This window comes from Protopterus annectens, chromosome 7.part0, assembly GCF_019279795.1.
Source record: "Protopterus annectens isolate FY-2018-M chromosome 7.part0, PAN1.0, whole genome shotgun sequence".
Lineage (NCBI taxonomy): Eukaryota > Metazoa > Chordata > Ceratodontiformes > Protopteridae > Protopterus > Protopterus annectens.
The window spans coordinates 92,440,018-92,461,438 of record NC_056739.1 but is presented as its reverse complement, the minus strand read 5'-3'; positions in this window follow the sequence as shown (position 1 = coordinate 92,461,438).

Here is a 21,421-nt window from a genome sequence, read left to right as displayed (position 1 = left end):
TAGAGAACAAAGCACTAAGAGATAACAATGCTAACTGCTGGGTTACATTGCCACCTTAAGTCTGCAACTCTGTGTTTTTAATGAAAGTCTGATTGTGAGATCACTGTTTTCATTGTTTTGTTGCATTTCACTTTATAAAGTTTGTCAGTTACAAAGAGGTGAAAAAGGTCCATTATCAGACACTAGCATTTCTTGAATACTTTGTATACTAAACATTGTATGTTATGTAGTCCAGTCTCGCCTACATTCTTACCCGTGGGTTCGGAGCTGAACCTCGGCTCCGACTCGGCCATACACTAGCTCGAAGTCTTCAATTGGCTCGTGGCTAAGAGGTATCCCATGGTGCAATGTGCCTATTCCCCAGATCTCATTTGCCACTCATACAGCTCAGACGCGGTCTCGCTCTTGGCCATGGCTAAGTACAAATTTACAACATTTTGTTCAATTTAGTAGCTCCAAAAGCTATTTTAATAGCTAGTGTGTGTGTAATTTTACTTTTAGCACTTTAGTGTCTCTTCTGGTATCCCGCTTTACCTGGTGTTTATGGGCTAGGCCCGTTTCAGTTAGAGGACCTAGTCCTTCCCTGGTTTTTCCTGTTGTTCTTCTGTTTGTTTACCAGTTTAATACCCCTTGGCAGCATTATTTTTGTGGTGTGACTGTTGGTTATTCCCCTGTTGGTTTTTTCCTGGGCTAGGCTCATTTAACTTAGAGGACCTAGTCCTCCCTGTGGTTACCTCGCGGTCTCTAGGCCATTTGAGTTAGAGGCTAGTTTCCCGTGCTTTTTTCTTTCTGTGGTGAAGGTGCCCCTACCGTTTTCCCCTGTGTGTGTGTGTTCTTGTCTCAACATGTACAAGCAGTCTAAAGAGCACAGGCCTTCGGGCTTCAAAAAGTGTGTTAAGTGTAACAACAAAATGTCTCTGACAGATGGGCATTCTGTATGTGTGTATTGCTTGGGGGCTATTCATTTACAGGAATCCTGCTTGTTCTGTCACACTTTTAGCCCCCACGTGCTGCAAGAAAGGAAGAACAAGCTGATTTTGAGAGGATTTCTGAAACCATCTTTTGAAGAGGATTTGGAGAGATCCTCCAGTTCAAAGTCTTCTCCCAAATCAGATAAAAAGTTGGATAAAAAGTCATCTAAGAAGCGCTCTCCGGCTCCGTCAGTCTCCTTGGAGCCACCAGAGAAAATTATTAAGACAACTATAGCTTCTTCGGCTCCACTGGCTTTGGAGCCGATAGACGACAGTGCTTCTATGATGCCTACTTCGGCTCCAGGTTTATTGGACCCGAGGTCAGATGTGTCAGTTCGGAGCTGGTCTCCAGTTTTTCGACCGGTCTCCCCTACTCGTAGGTCTCCCTCTATAGGGAGATCCAGATCCCCGACCATGTCCTCTAGATCCTCCAGGACACTTTCCGATGATGTCGATAGAGTGGTGAAGAAACTGCTTCAGTCATCGGTGCTAGCTAAATTGCTTTCGGCTCCGGCCCAATCGGTTCCGGAGCCCTTCCCCCTTTCATCTTTGGCTTTTCCTCCTCTGGACCTTTCTTCGGAGCCAGAGCTGTTGGTTCTGTCTGATGCTTCAAGATCGGCTCCAGTTTCCCCTTCTGGCTCCTCGGCTCCGATCTCCGCTCTGACCCTGTTGGCACTGTCAGAGCTGGGAGGGAGGTATCAGGTCGATCTTTGGCTCCGAGCCTTCCTCTTTGCCCTTCAGCTCAGGTGAGTCTGGACCCGACATCTGCTTCAGACCTTATTTCCTCGGCTCCGAGGTTGTCTTCTGTGGTTAGTCGACCTTCGGAGCCGGGGGGATCAGCCTTCGAGGTCATGAGGAGTGTGTTGGCCAGGTCATCAGCTGCATCCTACGGTACCGACACTCTTCCCCCTCCAGCAACGATATCAGTATCAGATCACCCTCTATCTAGGGACAGCGGAGACCTAAGGCCTCAGGATACCTCCATGAGTGGTCCCCAGCTTTCTGAAGCCTCCCCAGGTTTTTTACCTGAGGAGCCACCCAGAAAGAGAGTGTGCAAGAGGAAGCACATTGACTCCCAAGATGAGTCCTTCACATCTGACACTGACCTCGAGGAGTCAGAGGGGTCCCCTAAGTCATCTTCTGATGATATCTCTTTTTCAGATATCATGGAAATACTGAGACAGAGAGGTGACTGGCCATCTAAAGCCCCTTCTGAGGAGGAGTCGGTGTTCCTGAAGGCCTTTGGTTCCCAACCCTCCACCTCTTTGGTTTCTCCCCCGTTCGACAAACTCCTGGACCTCATTTGTCGAAAGGTGTGGGAAGCTCCAGACACTGTGGAACCGGTCCCTAGGAGATCCAACAAGTTTTTGTCCACTCCCCCTGATAGAGAATTTCTTTCAAAAGGCGTTCCAGTAGATGCCATGGTAGTGGCAGCAGCCATCAAGAAGGAACTTGCAGAAACTTCATCTACCGTCCATCCCCCTAACAAGGAGTCCAGGGCTATGGACAGGTATTGGAAGCATGTGTTCTCTTCAGCGGCCTTTACACTGCAGTCGCTGAACTACTTATCGCATTTTACATGGCTCCAAAGAGATCTCCTAAAGGAGTTAGGAGATTCTCTACAGGGTAACGTTTCTGATGCTGTGGCTCAGAAAGTCAATGCACAGATGTCTACCCTAAATTCTATTGCTAGTTCCTCCATGAGGCTGATCTCGTACGCAGCCGATGGAGCGAGCAGGGCTGCGGGTTCTGGAGTTTCTCTTAGGAGACACTCCCAGATGTGCCTGTGCAACTTCATGGAGGCCTTCAAGTCTACCTTCACCAACCCGCCCTTTGATGGAACACCCAGGGATGCTCTTGTTCACGATTGGCCCTCTGGTCTTCTCTGTGCCTTCCCTCCAATTCCCCTGATAATGAAGGTTATTCAGAAAGCACAGTCTTTGGGAAGCAAAAAGATACTGATTGCTGTACACTGGCCTCATCAGATCTGGTTTCCCTTTCTTCACCCTTATCTAATGGATGAGCCGTGGATTCTGGACCCAGAGCCGGATCTGTTGAGTCATATATCAGGGCAGTTCCACCCCTCCATCCAAACCCTCAGGTTGACAGCATGGCTGCTCCAATTCCATCCCTAGTCAGGCGTCATGATTTTTCACCGGAGGTGGTTCATATTCTGTTTTCCCCCCACAAGTCTTCTACTAGGAAGATTTATTCCAGTAAGTGGAAGAGATTTTCTATTTGGGCTCATGAAAGACAGATTAATCCCTATACAGCTCCAATCTCATCGATTTTAGAGTTTCTATCTCAACTGTTTAGTCAGGGATCTGCTGCGGCAAATATTAAAGTAAAGTTGGCAGCCACTTCTACTTTTCATGTTGCTAATGAACCCAATATAATGGTGCATAGACTTTGTAGGGCCTTTCTCAAAGGGACTATGCTACTACGACCTCCGATCTTTGATCCTGTTATGCCATGGGACCTTAATTTTGTGCTACAGCAGCTTACCTCACCTCCCTTTGAGCCCACGGCAACCTGCGACCTAAAATTTTTGCCTTGGAAGACACTCATTTTGATAGCCATCACTTCGGCTAGGCGAATCTCTGAACTCCAAGCTTTATCAGTCCGGCCCCCTTACTTGATATTTCACAAGGATAGAGTTTCGCTAAGACCTAATCCTTCCTTTATGTCTAAGATTGCTTCAGTGGTCAACCTCAACCAGTCTATTGAGTTGCCTGTGTTTTTCCCTGGATTCTCTAACAAGGCAGAATTTAAGTTTCATCAGCTGGATGTCCACAGAGAATTACGTTTCTATTTACATAGAACAAAAGATTTTAGAAAATCTGACCAACGTTTTGTCTCCTTTTCGGAAAACAGACTAGGGACTTCAGTTTCCAAAGTAACTCTGTCCAGATGGATTTCTAGCTGCATTTCCTTCATCCAGTCTTCAAATGGCAAGGAATTACCCTTCAAGGTAAATGTTCACTCTACACGTTCGGTATCTACTTCTACTGCCTTTCAGGCTAGGATGTCTATGGATGATATTTGTGCTGCAGCTACTTGGGCATCTCCTCACACCTTTATTACTCATTACAAATTGGATCTGGTATCAAGGGGCAGATCCTCATTTGGTTCCACAGTGCTCAGGAGTATTTTCCAGTGAGCTATCTAAGGTCTAGGTGCTAGGGATGCTGTCCCACGGGTATGAATGTAGGCCAGACTGGAATAAAAAACATCAAGAAGTTATGTACTTACCATAACGTTCGAGTTATTTAGTCCATCTTGCCTCACATTTTTACTAACCCACAATTTTACCCCCTCCTGGAGGACCTAGAGGTCGAGTCTCTGGTTTCAGCACTCCTTCTTGATAGGTTAAGTTGATTCTTCCTCTCAACGTGTTTCTGTGTGCAGATGTGAACTCACTGCAAACAATATCCGGGGAATAGGCGCATTGCACCATGGGATACCTCTTAGCCACGAGCCAATTGAAGACTTCGAGCTAGAGTATGGCTGAGTCGGAGCCGAGGTCCGGCTCCTAACCCACAGGTAAGAATGTGAGGTGAGATGGACTACATACATCGAACGTTATGGTGAGTACATAACTTCTTGTTCATATTTTCAGTGGTTGCATTCAGATTAGCAGTATTCATGGCATACACAGCCATCCACTTTGAATGAGTGAGCTGTCAGTATCAGACACACTATTCCGTAACTGTCCAGCATGTTCCACATGGAGTCTAGGCTGTGACTTTTCATGTTGTTGCTGTGGTTCTAAATAGGCATTCAGTGATACTTCATGACTTGCTTTTATTGTTTGCTTGACATTTGTCATGCATTCTGGGTTCTTTTCTCATATCTTGAACCATGTCAGGTCACCATATTTATGGTGTGGATAAGCCTTTCATTCTGAATATTCCACAATGAGTTTGATACTTACATTCTCACCATTACAGAATGGCTTTCTAGGTTAATTATAAATCTAGGTTTCCTTAATATACATACATTTTATGCTTAAGGCTAATTTTCTGCAATTGTGTGGCAGAAAATTTGGCTGAGTTATTATAGGTCAGCCTTTCTACATGCATTCATAGGAATTGTATATTTTCTGATTATGTTTATTTATTTATGGGCTTAAGATGTTTGACAAGAGAATGTAGAAAATGATAGTTGGATGGCTACAATTTCGGTGAGTCTTATTCTTGTTAAATGGTTCTGCTGAAAACTACTGTTCAGTGAATGTGATTTTATCTCTCCCCCCCCCACACACACACATGCACACACGCACACACGCACACCCCCCCCCCCCCCACACACACACACACACACACACAAGCACATTTATATATAAGTTATGGAAGAATGGTGATGTCCCCTAACATGAGAAGTCAGGAGGGATTTAGTTTTGGATTGTTGAAAGTGGCTTTTGGAAGAGCTATTTTGTAGGAATGGGTCTCCCTGAAGTTGATGTCAGCAACTCAACATGAATCTAGAGGATGTTCTACTCAAATAAATCCTGATGCTATGTTAGTAATACAGACTCAGAGGAAGAACTGGTATTTCTCTGGAAAAAAACTGAAGTGAAAAGAAACTTGGGTACCATAAAAAAAATTTTAAGCATACAGAATGGGTGAACAGTATGATTACTGTTGTAAAGCAAGACAAGAGTTACATATTTATTGATGTACATGTTGTTGTTGTGACTTTTGGCTTTTCACGGTTAGGGGTCGCCACAGCAGAACTCTGGTCCACTAATGATTGGCAGTAGATTTTTATGTACCGAGTTGCCAGCTCTGACGCACAACCTTCAACGAAGGTACGCTCATTCACACGTCTCCACACAGAAGATGCTCTAGCTGAGAATTAAACGATGTGAAAGAAATAATAAACAGCATTACACACTGTTTAGTGTTAAGAAAGTAACCTCTGTAGTAGTGCCAAGTGCTAAGGAATGCAAAGCAGGGATTCTGATTGATAATGTTAGATGAGGAATGCTCCAGACTATGTACATTTAACACAGTATTAGAAATGTCTGGCTTCCTCAGTGTTTTGTTTAGTATTCAGACAGCAATGTCTTTTTTTTCTAAATAACAATTGCACAGGGACTTGATGGCTTGCAAAGTTCTGAAACCATAACTGATGATCTATTGCTGTTGGGGCAGATATAAGAAGGGCATGACAGGAGAAGTACCCTGCTTTTGAATAGATAAGGCAGCATCATTTTCAGCTTTTTTTTTTTTTTGGAGAAGCATTTGTGTTGAGGACCTTCAGAATTATTATGAATTATTCTTATGGGAAGCCACACTTGGGATATTACTTCTGTCTTCTAAGTGCTTCTAGTTCCAGTAATGGCCAGGGACACTTCATACCCCTCCAGGGAAATCAGGATCCTCACTCCTGTTGAGATGTGTAATGTCTGAAAACCATACGCTGTAAATGGACATGTTTTCCTGTACCGACTGCTTCTAATGGTTTGGATCCCTGTACTTTCCCAGTACCAGCAGTGCCAGGCTATCTCTGTCAGATCTTGGATACAGGTTTAAACTTTCCTGCTGTTAGGGTGAGCATTGCTGTCATTTCTTAGGTTCTGCTTACTTTTATCACAAATGTATGCAAGACTTTTTGCTGGTACTTTCCTTCTTCAGACTCCATAATATGCTTTGTCCATTAGTGGGATTTGCACTTTAATTTAGAGAAATTTAGTTTTCTTCCTTTTGAACTAGCAAATACTGTAGACTTGAAATATATATCTTGCAAAACACTCTTTCTAGTGGCTATTGCTTTTGCTAGAGGTTTTTTAAGTTACAAATGTTATGTGTAATTCCTCCACATGTTTGACACCCTTTCTTCCCTACTACCTGCCAGCCACCATCATCATCATCCTCTACCTTTTGGGCAGCTGGCCCATTTGTTTCCCCTTCTCCAGTGGCAAGAACCATCCAAGAGGGGCTGTTATTTAGACAGCACCAAGGGTGTTAATATTTTAACCCTAACTCATGGTGTTTGCCCATTATCATGTTTTGGAGTTTAGCATGCAGGGGGTATCAGTGAGGGCATGACAGTCCCACTAGTGATGTAAAATTCCTCAAGACTGCCCTTGCCACTGAGAAATGTCCCATGTGGTCTTTAGTCTTCACCAGGGAAGGTACCATGGGACTACAAACCCCATGCTTATGCCTCACATCTTACACTTAAAGAGAGTCAAGCCAGCAATGCGACATCATACCTCCCTTTCCCCTGCCAGTTCCAGCAGCCACCCAAGCCACTAACTGAACCCCAGTCACTTGGGTCATAGTCAAGTCTTTTTTCCTCTTTGCCAGTGCTGCTGGTTTAAATCTTCCATTCTTAATTATCCATAAAGGCAAAGTATTATTACAAGCTAACCTGCCATTTATGCCTGAGGTAGCCACTGAAGCAAACCTCATTCAATTTATTAGCTAATTTGTGTTCTTTCCTAATTTCTTTAATGTTGTTTGTCTTTTCAGCTTTTCCCGGTTAGGGGTCTCCACAGCGGAACTCCAATCTGCTAATGATTGGCAGTAGATTTTTATGGTGCTGAGTTGCCAGCCTGACGCCCAACCTTCAGCGAAGGCAAGCCCATTCACACATGTCTTTCGGAAGCCACTCGACTGCAGGGAGGACATGCAGACTCCACACAGAAGGCACTCCAGCTGAGAATCAAACAGGAGAACCTCTTGCTGAGAGGCCAATATTTATTGTATTATGTGGATAGCTAAAGACTGCCCTGAATTTATGTAGACAGGATCAAATCATTAAAAAAGTCTCAAAGTTATTTGTGTCCCTTTCTAATAATAAATCATGTTCTAAGGTTTTTAAAATTACTTACCCGGATGGTTGGATCATTGTATCAAGTTCTGTCATGAAAAATACAATAAACCTTTGCATTCTGTGCCTAGAGCTTACTCATCCAGGACAGTGGCTACCTCTCAGGCATTTTTCAAGGATGTGTCCATAGATGATATTTTTATAGCAGCTACATGGGCTTCACTGAATCCTTTTAGAAGGTAATTTAAGCTGAATATATTCTCTTGGTATAGGTCCTCCTTCAGGGCCACAGTTATCAAAAGTATGTTTTCTTGAAGATGTCAACCCAGGAGGATAAGCCTGGAATTCTGTCCTTTTGTTGATAAGGATGGACCTCTTCATAGCACATCAAAAGTTATGTACTTACAATAACATTACCTGTGAATGGGTTGATGCATCCTTGTCAACATACTGAACCTCCTTCTCCCTGTCTTCATGCTGTCATGGTCAAGAGATATTTTAATTATTGCTATGATTACTTCTATTTTGCAGTATCAGAACAGATCAGAGATAAAGCTATTCTGCACAGAATTATGGATAAAAGAGGAGGGGCTAATAGTGTGGGATAGTTTCTGATTTTGAGCTGCCTAAAACTTCATAGTATTTCTCCAACTCTTGATGAGGAGGGATCTGATCATCCAAATCTGTCATTATGCAACTATATAACTTTAATTTTTCAAGTATGTGTTTATTCATCAAGTAAAGCTAACATCACACTGCTAATACTCGAATGTTAATATTACTGAAGGTGCTTATCTTCGAAAATAAAATCATTAAATGGCCGTAGTTTGCCAACAACCAGAAAGTACTGCAATGCATAAGGTAAGCTAAACAAGCCCTTTTTTTTTAATTGTCCCATTCCCTACTATAGTGCGATTTCAGAATTAATATATATAGATGGGGGTAGTGTGGATGGTGCAGCCCCCAGCACTGGGGGGGTGTGAGGGGCAGAGTCCCCACCTTGGTTGTCAAGGTGTACAACATCATCAGACATTCATGATGTTGACCCTCTATGGCCATCCTATGATTTTACTTTTGAAAATAAATGTCTTTGGTAATATTAACATTCGAGGTTTAACGTTTGAGTATTAGCCGTTTGATGTTAGTTTTAGTCGATGAACAAACATAGACCCTCATTTGTCATATTTGACAGTGGTCTGCAATGTAAAACACAGGCATATCGAAGATTTGTGTATGAGTTCAGACCACACTGTATGCACTTTAATGAGCAAGTGCAGAGAAGTAGCTGAACAGTGAAAAATCTAATGAGAAAGACCAGTAGTAATAGCCATGAAGATTGTCATTTTCCAGTTTTGGAATATGGCTCTATTCCACTGCACAGATTTAAACTCTCAGTACCTTGGTGGTTAATTGTCATAAAACTGAAAAAAAAAATAATTATCTCCTTCACTACATTACTGATGCTTCAAATCAGTGCAAATTAAAGGAAGTGCTGAAGTGAAACTGGAAAATAAATGGAGTCTTCCTCCTCCAGAAAAACATGGAGTTAAAGAAAATAAGGTAAGAGTACAAGATCCACTGGAAAGTTAGCCTACACACAAAGTATGTGCTCAATATGTGGAGTCCAGGTCATATGTTATATGTAGGGAAGGTAGAATGGAAAGTCATATAGGAGAAATCTCAGGCAGATGCATCACAGTCTAGGAAAAGGAACAGGCAGAACTGACACAACCACTACTATTACCGAAACCCAGATTGTGATTAATGTAGTGGCCAAGAGCTGCCGAGAGGATCTTGAAGTTATCTCTCTGAGAAAAGCTGTAGAACCACCATTAGGTGTCCCAGGTAGAAGGTAAGATGTCCAGAGAGAGAGCAGCCCTAGTAAATATTCAAGATTTAGTAAACAAGTGAGAAAAACAGAGAAGTGTATGGAAAATTCAAGAGCTACTCATGATACTAAAGACTGAAAAGTTGTTTCTATTACAGTGTGTTTTAAATGTGTGCAGAATATCTTCAGGACATGATGTGCTTAGTATTTAGATGACCAATACATGCAACCTCAGAGATTGCATTTTAAAAAGCTTACTTTATTACTAGAAGAAAGTATAGCCAGGGATATAACTATACCAATGCCTGTCTACAGGAAGTTGCACATCATGTGGTGTAAACAGCTGATGAGGGTTAGTAACAGTGCATTTGTTGTTTTGGAGCATTCTGGCAACCATAAAGATATTACAGTAGTCCTTATGTTCCTTATCTCATGTGCACATACAAAGGTTAGGTTATATGCAGACAGATATGAATCCTCATCGTATGACAGACAAGTCGTTATGGAGTACATACCCCCCACTCCCCCACCCCCACCCCCCCACACACACACACACACACACACACACACACTTGGAATGCTGAAATCTTCATCTACAGATTTATATGTAAATTTAGAAGCAGATTTAGTGCAGTCAGGTTTCAGTGGGGTTTTTTTAGGTTCATAGGTTGGTACTAGGCTATCGGCTCTAGGGCCTATACAAGCCTAGCCATAACAATTCCCAGTCTATTTCTTCCCACAATATTTACTTCCCTGGACCCCTGTCTAGCAGGGCAACTGACATGATTCCCCGGGTGAATTTCCTTTCTCCCATCCAATCGTCAAGGTTCCTTTTGGCCAAAGAGGTGCTCTGCTTGACAGGTATGGGCAGTCTATTCCAGAGTCTGGGGAGTCTCTGGGTCAGGAACCTATCCCTCCAGCATGTTGTGTTTACTGTGATGACAAGGTTTAGATCCCTGGAGCATGTGGCTCTGAGGGATTGGGATTTCTTTAAGTGGAGCATGTCCAACAGCTCTGGGTTTGACATGGCCTTGTATGTTAAGCAGAGATCGCCTCTGAACAGACAATATGTGACAGAGTATAGCTGGAGATTTTTAAGTCGATCAGTGTAGGGCATCTGCTTTAGGCCTTTGTTTCTTTTAGTGAGGTATTTCTGTAGCCTTTCCAGTTGTTGTAGATGTCTATGAGAGGTGCATACCAAATGGGGCATTGTATTCTATAATGGGTCTAATGAAGGATGAGTACAGTGGGGCAATGACCTCCTTTTTTCTGGATGAAAAGCCCTTAGTGATGAAGTGTGCCACATAGAAGAATTTCCTGACTGTTGTGGTGATGTGGTTATTGAAGGTGAGAACACTGTCCACCTGTGTCCCAAAGTCTTGTATCACACTTTCGGTGTTTAGTGTACTGCCACCTATGTGTTAATTCACAGGTACATGTTTTTTCCCAAAGTGGATAACCTTAAATTTCTTGGCATTGAGCTTGAGCCCATGGCTCTGGCACCAAGCATCTTTTTCTGTAAGGCCCTTTTGTAGAGTATCCACATCATTTGGGGATTCAATAATGGCTCCCAGTTTGCAGTCATCTGAGAACTTTGTTAGCCAGAGTCCCTTAGTGTTGGCCTGTACTTCAGAGAAGTAGATGCCAAACAAGAGCGGTCCCAGGACTGAACCCTGAGGTACTCCACTTGTCATTTGTCTGGAGCTGGATTTGGAGTCGGCTACTTTTACAGTGTGGGTTCTGTCAGTAAGCCAGTTGGCAACCCATTGAGTGACGTAGGGATAATGCCCAGCTTATTAAGTCTATCTATGATTCCAGCATGGGAGATGGTGTCAAAGGCCTTGGCGAGGTCCAGGTAGTCTGTGTGGACTGCCTTACCCTCGTCCACGACTCTGGAGACTGATTCGAAGAAGTCAGTCAGGTTCAGGAGACAAGATCGGCCCTTCACGAACCCAAACTGGGTGGGGTCCAGTGTTTGAAGGTTGCCATGGTCTTTGTTTATACGTTCCATGATAATACATTCCATGGCCTTGCAGATCAGGCTCATCAGACTGATGGGGCAGTAGTTCCCAAGATCCAAGGTGGTTCCCCCCTTGTGGAGTGGGATAATTGTAGCTGTGTGCCACTCAGTGGGCATGAAGCCTCATTTGAGGCTATGATTAAACATGACACTTAGGTTAGGTACCAATTCATTTTGTAGTTCATGTAGTACACAGCCTGGGCTGTCATCTGGTCCCATGGATGCTGTATTCTTAGCTTTGGAGAGTGCATTTTTTACCTGTGTGGCATTATTACCGGAATTTGGCAATCTTCCGGTATTGAGATGGGCCATTTAGAGGGTGAGAGGGGGGTGAAGTTGGCACTGAATTGATCTGCCAGGATATTGGCAGTATCCTTGTGATCAATATATTTAATGCTATTCTGTTGTAGCCCAGAGCAGATCTGAGCATTGCCATTTAGATTCTTGACATAGTTATAGAATGCCTTGTGGTTGTCTTTGGAATCTTTGGCAATTTTATTTTCGTAACTAGCTTTGGAGGATTTTATGAGAGATCTCAGCTTCTTACTGAAGCTGGTAAGGGAGTTTTTTGCATACTGGGATTTTCCTCTTTTCTGCAACAGTTTCTTCCTTTTGTTGTAAAGTTTGTTTATGGCAGGGGACCACCAGATTGGCTTCCTTTTTTTGGAGGAGAGCATCTTGTTTCTTTCTGGAATGGCACGATTCATGCATGAGTAGATGTGCTCATACAGTGCCTTAGCGTAGGAGTCAGCAGTCAAACTTTAGTTCCTGTATGCATGGGTGTCATGAAGTGTGTCAGCTCTGACTTGAGCTGCATGAAGTTGGCTTTGGAGAAGTTTTTTATGGAGGTTTCCTTACTGGGGGGTGGGAGTGGGATGTGGATGTTAAAGGTGATTAGCTTATGGTCAGACCTGACCAACAAGGGGGTGACCATAGGTGTGGAGCATTGGTTTCCCATGTTGGTAATGACCAGGTCTAGGATATTGGAGCCCCTGGTGGAACTATGGATTAGTTGATCCAGGGCGTTGGAATTTATGAATTCCAAGAACCGTTGGGCAAAGGTGTTGGTACATGAGCAGTTTTCCCAGTTAATGGCAGGGTAGTTGAAATCACCCATTGTTAGGGTGTTTGGTTGTATCTTAATATTTTCCAGTATGTTTAGAAAGATGTAGTGAGAATCTTGGGGCATGGTGGGGGAGCTGTAGCAAGCTACAATTTGGATTGCAGTCTTTCCTCGTGTTAGTTGCACCTGGAGAATTTCAGACACATTGTATTGGGCAACTAGCCTGGTGGTGTGAATATCCTTGGTGAATATGGACACTCCTCCACCTTTAGTTTTACAGTCCTGGTTTGGTGGCTGAAAAGTGTGGTAAGAGTTGTAGCCTGGTATTACAGGGGTGCTCTCTGGAGCCTTGAACCAGGTCTCAGTTACTGCACAGATATCGATGTTCTCCATTTTTAGGAGTGCCTTGAGAGAGTGCATTTTGTGGTTTAGACTTCTAGCATTGATTAGCATTACCTTCAGAATTTGCATGCTTGTACCTGTTACGGTGGTGGTTTTGTCCTTTGAACTTTGCCTAAAAAAGGTACTATAGGGGTAGCAAGAGCCTTAGCCAGTAACCTGAATCCCAGGGGTGACAGGTGCAGACCATCTCTGGCAAAGCATCTTGGTCTGTCGATCATGTCGTCCCAGGCAGACAGATACTGGATCCTCTTTGAATGACTAAAAACCCAGGGCTTGTTCGGGATTTTAATCTGGGACCTCTCACATCCAAAGCAAGAATCATACCCCAGACCAACAAGCCGCACATTTTTTTTTTAAATTTTGTTGTTTTTAATTTGTTGTTGTTGCATTGGTTGATTATGTATTTGTATAGAAGAACCTTTTTGTGCCAGACTAAATGAAGGTAGTTCATTCCGTGTGTGGGAGAATGACTTAAATGTGGTAGAGAGAATATTTCAGCTCTACCTAAGATTTGCAGAACTTTAGCTGGCAGCCTACGATTCATATCAACACTGCAGTTCTTCCTTTATTTGTTGCATTTAAATTATTGGATTACAGAATCTACGCCTTATTGTTTTATTCACAATGGTGCCAATTGGTGATAGTTGAACAAAGCACTGGCTAATAAGATACATCAAGAGATATGTACCTAGAAATATTTTGTTAGAGTAATATGAACTATGTACAGTATTTGTAGAGTGTAATGAGTAACAAGGAGACCATACAAGACTGTCTGACAGCTTATTGCAAAAAGGAGGGGGCTTGTAGTTGTAGAGATGGACAGCAGAAATGAGAAATCAAATGAAACAACAGTCAGGCACATACTTGTCAACTTCTCAGCTTTCAGCATCATAGCATCTGCAGTGTGACATAAAATTGCATCCTTGTAATAACAGAAAATGAACTTTGAATGCACCAGTATAGTACAGCATAGAGTACAGTGAATGTTAACCCCAGACATGCAAGCTAGTGCGCTATGAAGTAAACTGCTGTAAGAAGGAATGCAAATAATGCAATATTATTAATCAGCAGTAGCTGCTTACACATTATTAATAAAAATGTATGGCACCATTGACTTTTCATAGATATGCATCCCCACTCCAACACCCACGCTTTGAAATATGAGAGTTTTACAACCCAGCTTGGCACTGCTGTTTTAACTCTACCCTTCACAAACTCACAATATTTTGTTCCTGACAGCTTAAAGAATGGTCCTGTACCACAGTTTTCCTCTTCTGTTTGGAGAAAACATCATTAAAGAGTGCTACAGGACCCGTCTCTAAAGTACAGGAGCAAGAGAGCAAAGTTGGAGATCATTAATGACCAGTAGATCAACTGAATAGTAAAGCAGCACTTTGGAGCAATAAATCATAGGAAGAGCTCAGAGGTGGATCACTGGGGACCTGTCTATGTGACAGATACAGATGATCACCACTGCCAGCCTGTGATCTGACATGCCAGTTTCTGCTGAGGATGAGATGCTGTTATGAGCTCCATTGTTGTGTGTGTGCTTATGCATGTGTGTGTGTGTGTGTGTGTGTGTGTGTGTGTGTGTGTGTGTGTGTGTGTGTAGGCAGGAGTAATGTGTATTTTTCACTTACTGTATATCTTCTGTTTTAAGATCCTTTTTATATATGCAGTACAGTGGTTGTTTAATGCTCACTTCCGTCCAGTGAATCTTCTGGTTACTTTGTTCTGTATGGGTACTTTAATCAACTCTGGGGGGGGGGGGGGAGACATAGTTACTTGTTAAGCCTGCATGGAAACATTCAGGAAGGAGTAGTCAGTAGCTAAATATCCTGTGATCATTTTAACTTACTGTAGCCCAGATGCTGTATTTCTTCTCTCACCATTTCCCTTTATTCTTTTGACCAACTTAAATTTATTTTATGACTGTGTGAAAGAATATCTGTTACAATTTTACCCAGCTGTATCTTTTTGAACAATGTTCAAAGTGTCCATAATCCAGCATCCTCAGTATGAAGAAACATGTCTCAATATCTATAGCAGTTTGTATTTCTTCGTATCTCTTAGCAGTTTATCACAGAGGAATAATGTTAGAGTGGATCGTGTTTCATCCTGCATGCCCTGAGTCAGATTACCTATGTATCCATCTGCATACTGTCTAACTATAAACAAGTCACTTAAACAAGCAGTGCTTCCCAGGTCGCCCTCAAAGGAGCACTTGTGTTTAGTGAATATATCTGATGTATAAATATAATGAGATATCCTGTAAAACTCACCCTTACACTGGTCTGTTTATTATTTTTCATGCGGATTACAGTTTTCGTATAAATTTTTCCAGTGAGATTAAGTGCTTGTGTCATTTGCTTTGTGTATGTCAACAGATGTGTGTGTGTGTGTGTGTGTGTGTGTGTGACTGTGAACAGTGGGGATTCAGGAATTTGTCCTTTCCCCATTGCAGAGCATGGCTATCTCTAGGAAGAGACACATCAGGCACATGTCCTCCCTCTCTGAAAGTGTGTGCCCCAGTCCCTGAGAATACTAAAAATGCTTGATGCTGGGAATATTAAAGCAAATGCTTGATATTTTCATCTGAGTACTTTGATTTGTACATGAATGTACTGTACAAGTGTGAGTAACCCTTCAACATGTCTTTTGGCTGGAAGATTAAGTGAGGTGATGATGTCTATCACTACGTTTTATCAATCCAGAGAAAGAAGGAAGTATCTTTAGGAAAGTGGTGGTTACCACATTTTAATCAGAGTGTGTGTGTGTTTGTGTGTGGGGGGGTGTCTGTGTATCTGTGTGGATGTGTCTGTGTGGATGTGTAATGCTGCTGTTAGATAAGGGGTTTCTGGTTAAGTGACTTGCTTAGACTGATACAGAAGACAGCAGAGAGAATCAGACCCACTATCCTTCATTCCATCATGTAGCTCTTTAAGAGCATGGAGACTTAATCCTCCATACCAGACCTCCCTTAATTTCTGTTTTTGGTAAGTCAGCCATTAGCGTTTCATAGTTGTCATTGTTTAGAAAATGCATGCCCATGCAACACCTGTTGCACTTATGGTAACCTGGTAAGTGAATTAAAGTTGTCTGGCACTTAAAGTTCTAAGCTGTTAACAAATTGCTTCCTGTAGTCAAAGGTACAGGGTTTGAATCCTCCCACCTCTGTTTGACTACAATCTGAATGTGAGCAAGTCCTTCAGACAGTACTCCTGGGTCACCCCTGAGAAGGGACAATTTTTTCATTGGATTTACCTTGTTAACAAATAGATTAAAGCATTGTATTTAAAACAAAAAAAAAAATGTTCTCATTTTGCTCTGCCCCCCATTCATTTTTGGTTTTGTCCTTAATTCTTGAGCAAAGAAATTGAGAATGATTTTGGTCTTTTCCTTGTAACATTTGTTGCTTTCTGCCAAAATATTGTAGATTACACTCACTAAATAATATCAGGCATGTGAGTTTCAGACTTTGTGTCTTTCAGAAAATGCTTGTTATTTCAACTTTTACCTATATAAGAGAAAGATTTAAAATCTGTCCGTGATTGTTGTGTTTTTATCTCTGATTCTTGAGCTAAGAGGTTGGCTGAGCATGATGTGTGTGGTAGTGGGATGCACTGTATGGTTCTGACAGTAATTAGCTGAAGTACATTTCTGGTCAGTATTTATGTATTTGTTCATTCTTTTTAGTACAAGCAAACTATATGAATCTTTGCAGTCAAATAAGGGGGTGTAATTGATGGTCACAAATGTGTGTGTGTGGTATTTGTGTGTATTTGGCATCCCAGAGTAGTCGTGTTGTAAAAGAGGGAATCAATTGTAGTAAAGAGAAGCTTCATTGTATGAGTCATATTCTTTGGGTACTGTGCCTGGTTACCTTGTTTTGTTCACTGTTGACTGTTCTTATTTTCTGTGAATAAATGTCCCAGAACAAAGTCTTGAGTTTAATGTTAAAATATTAACTATGACTGCATTTTTAATTTAACTTTTTTTTTTTTTTTGCAAGTACAAGGGTGTGAAATGTACTATGTTGAATTACAACAATTTGGTACTTAATGCAGATAAGTTAAAGCTATGAGCTGTTAATGAGCTGTTTTCTGTAGTGTTGTTTTTGATGCTCTTTGCTTTCACTTGTCTTGTGTGAGTCTGATCAAGTCATTTTACCAGACAGTACTCCTGGACTGCCCATAAAATAAGATACTTGGGTCCAGTAGGCTGTCCCATGGTGTTAACAAATTCATTATGCTGCATTTGCCTTTTGGATCCCCCCTTCAAATAGCCCTTAATTAGTGCTTCATTATATGCTGTTTAACTATGAATCCCTGCAGATGCACTATAGTTTAATAGATTGGCAGATCCATTTTTGTTTTGTTCATCAAATGGCTGTTGGTGTTTTTGCTGTAATTTTTTTAATTAAAATTTTAAATTAAATCCAAATATCTGTGTTCATTGTAAAAGTAAAGAAGAAAATAGTCTGTACACTGACAGGATTCAACAGTGTTTTATAGTAACTGGAGAGTGACAGCCAAGTAATGGGATATTTGTATGGCTCGTGGTTTGTTTTTCTGCCTGTTGCCCCATTTGACCATGATCCAGCTCTGCTCTTATTGTTCAGAAACCACTTATGAGTATTTAGCCTCAGATATAGGCCCTATTTTTTTTTGTTTGTTTTTCTGTCTTTTAAATCAGGTAAAACGACAACCAAGTAGCACTATCTAATTAAGTGACTTACTCAGAGTAACACAGGCAAATGGAGGTAGAAAGAATCAAACTAGTACTCCTGACTACAGAAAGCAGCTTATTAATAGTTAAAAGTCTTTGCCATCCATGCTAAATACTAGACCTTTACTTTTGTCTTCATTTTCTGATAAATCACAGAAGGTTAAAATCACTAACACTTAGAGTCAGTCAGTAACGCCAGTTATTAGAGTTTCAAAGTTTTTGTTGTTCCTGTGTTCAGAAAATATATGTTGATGTAAAAACTGTTATGTTAATATTTAAGTGAATTAGACTAAAATGCCACTTATATGTCTCCAGTTCTGTAAAAACATCATTGAGTTTTCTTCATATTTATGCTGTTTCTTTTTTTTTCCCAGTAAGTCACTGAGGATTACTGTCAGTGAATACCAGTCATTACAGTTTTATAGTTTTTATTGTTCAGAAAATGCACTTCTATACAACATTTATTGTTCTGTTAACATTTTAAGTGATTTGAAGTTACTTGGCAGTTATGTTAACAAACTGCTCCTTGTAAGTCAAAGGATTACAGGGTTTGAATCCTTTCACCTTCATTGCCTACTTTGAGACTTTGAGCAAATCATCTAACTAAACAGTGCTTCTAGGTCACTCCTTACCATGCTTACTTTGTCCATTGGATTTACCTGGTTAACAAACACATCAAATAATATTTAATACTTGTCTCTTATTGTCCCCATTATTTTTGTCTTTGTCCACAATTCTTGAGCAAAGGAAACTGAAATATATTTTGGTATGTTCCTTTAAAAATTGTTTCAGATTGTAGTGACTAAGTAATGACAGGCATGTGAGTTTCAGATTGTGTGCCCTTCAAAAATGTTTGATAATATAAAGCTTGTTATTCAATCGTTGTTAAGTATGTAAGGTAAATATTTAAAATCTGTTCCCAATTTTGGTCCTTGTTTCTGATTCTTCAGCTAAGAAGATGAAAGGGAAGTCTGGAGTTACACTAGATGGTACTGACATCACAAAGCGTTGATACATTTCTGAGCAATTACTTATGAATTTATTAATTCACTTAATCTCAAGCAAATATGTTTAAGTGCATAGTCAAGTGGCTGTAATTGGTGGGTGTGTGCATGCATGTGTACATTGGTCAAAGATCAAAAATATTAACAATGCAGCGAGTTCAGTGAAGAAATAATAACAGATAGGAAGAAAGGTAATTATTTGACACTGAGAATTTGTAAGTAGAGAAGCTAAGATAAAATTTTAGAATAATATACTTATTTTTGTGTGAATGTGGAAATCATGGACTTTTTCAACTTACACTCATCTCTAATATTTGAAGACCTGGGAGTGTGGTAAAACACAATATATTACACCTACTCTATAAATTATCTTATAAATAGTGTCAAAAGAAACTTTTATGTTGTAACCAAGTGACTGTTCTGAGAAGCAAAAAGATACTGAGGTATCAAAGAACTTTTTGTAAGTATGAAATCCACAGTTTAACTGTTAGTAAATGTGTTGCATTGTGCAGAAAGTGTAGTATTCTGCATTTTGAAGATGGGAGGTTGGTTATGGCTGTAGTTTCTTTAATTCTTTTGCTTGTTGGTGTTATATCTGTATTACTGGATTGCTTGATGCTGACTTGAGTTGATTGTGGTTTATTTATGTATTTATTTTTTTTTTGGGGGGGGGTTGCTTCGTTTTTCCATTTCAGTCCATGAAATATTGCAACCTGAGTTATTTCTCCAGTGAGTTCCTAATGACCAAAGAACTGGGCATGTGGCAAAACAATTATAAAGTAACCTTTTTAAGCATACCATGAGCACCCTCCCTAGTTGTTAGTAAATGTTGCACATTTTGACCATTTGTCCTGCCCTATGAGAAATAGTATAATGTTTCATATTGTGAAGATGGAAAGTTGAATACAGCTGCGGTTTCCTTAATTCGCTTACTTGTTGGTGCTGTGCTAAACTGTTTGAAAATGACACTTCAGCCTAAGAATTTTAGGATATGCAATTTGAATTATTTTAGTCATTAAAATTAAAAATTCTTCTGATTAACCTTGTTCATAGAGGGCTGTAATAACATTCAGAAAATCATAACTGCGTTATTTAAAATCTTGTATATCAAAACAAGTAGTAAAATCCTGGAATGGGTTATTGTGGCCAGACATTCCCTTGTATGTGCTACCCACACCTCCGAACTGTCCCTGTTTTTTTCAGCATGCCCTTGATTTTGCTTCAAATGTTTGTCCTCTCCCTCTTAACATTTTTGATTTTCTGGTAATCACTCATGATTACAGTCAGTCAGTAATGTCAGATTTGCAGTTTTATACTTTTTATTGTTCAAAAATGCATATTTATACAAAAAGCTGTAGTTTTATTAACTTTTTTATGTGAATTAGAGTAATATTTAAAATTGTTCGTGATATTATCACCCCCCCCCAAATTATTTTTGTCTTTGCCCAGAATTCACTAAATAAGTTGAAAGTTATTGTTCTACCAAAACATTCAGATCTAAATTATTTTCACTGGAGTCATTTCAGCAAACCAGAAATAGAATACTAGAAATTTCATACTGATACATTTGCTTACGACCATTTTTGTCTTTACCAGTGCTTTATCAGTGTTGTTTTCCTGGCAGGGTCTAGAAAATTAACATGTGTTTGTTTGCAGTCTCACAAGCTCAGCAGGCAGCACACTAGCCTTTGGTGTAGAAGACTGTGGACTTTGTTCCCAAACCAGGTACTTGAATTATTTTTTCAGTAGTCAAACTGCAGTGCAAAATGGGGGGTACTGCACCCTTGGCTGTGCCATTCTTTGTGTGAGATGTTAAACCAAGGCCCCATCTGCCTGAGTTAGTGGTAGCTCAGGTGGATGTAAAAGACCCCATAACACTTATCAAAAACATTAGGTATCCTTTATTTATATACAAAAATAACAAAATAACTTTTATTTTCAAAATATTTACATATTTACAAATATTTACAAGTATTTTTTGTTGTTGTTGTGTCTTTCGGCTTTTCCCGGTTAGGGGTCACCACAGCGGAACTCCGGTCCGCTAATGATTGTCAGTAGATTTTTACGTGCCGAGTTGCCAGCCCTGATGCACAACCTTCAACGAAGGTACGCCCATTCACGCATGTCTCCACACAGAAGATGCTCTAGCTGAGAATCGAACCGGACAACGTCTTACTGTGAGGCGACAATGCTGCAGCAGCACCAATATTTACAAGTAGATATATATATATATATATATATATATATATATATATATATATATATATATATATATATGTGTGTGTATAGATCTAGGACTATTGAACGAAAGTTCAATAGTCCGAAACCACAATCACCGAACACACTTTAACGAAAGCGCTTTCACCGAAAAAGCACTTTCGTTAAAGTGTGTTTAAAGAAAAAACATTACTTTTACGTTTTTGCAGGGGCCAAGGCCCCCTGCACCCCCCACATGGGGGGCTGTGCATCTCACACCCCCTCTACTTAAATACTCTCACTCCGAGGTTGCACTACAGTGGGGAAAAGGGAATTATCCCTTATCCCCACTGTAGTGCAAGCTCCACATCAGGCATACTTACTCGAAAGTGCCTTTCTGTGAAAAGCACTTTCGCGCAAGTATGCCCG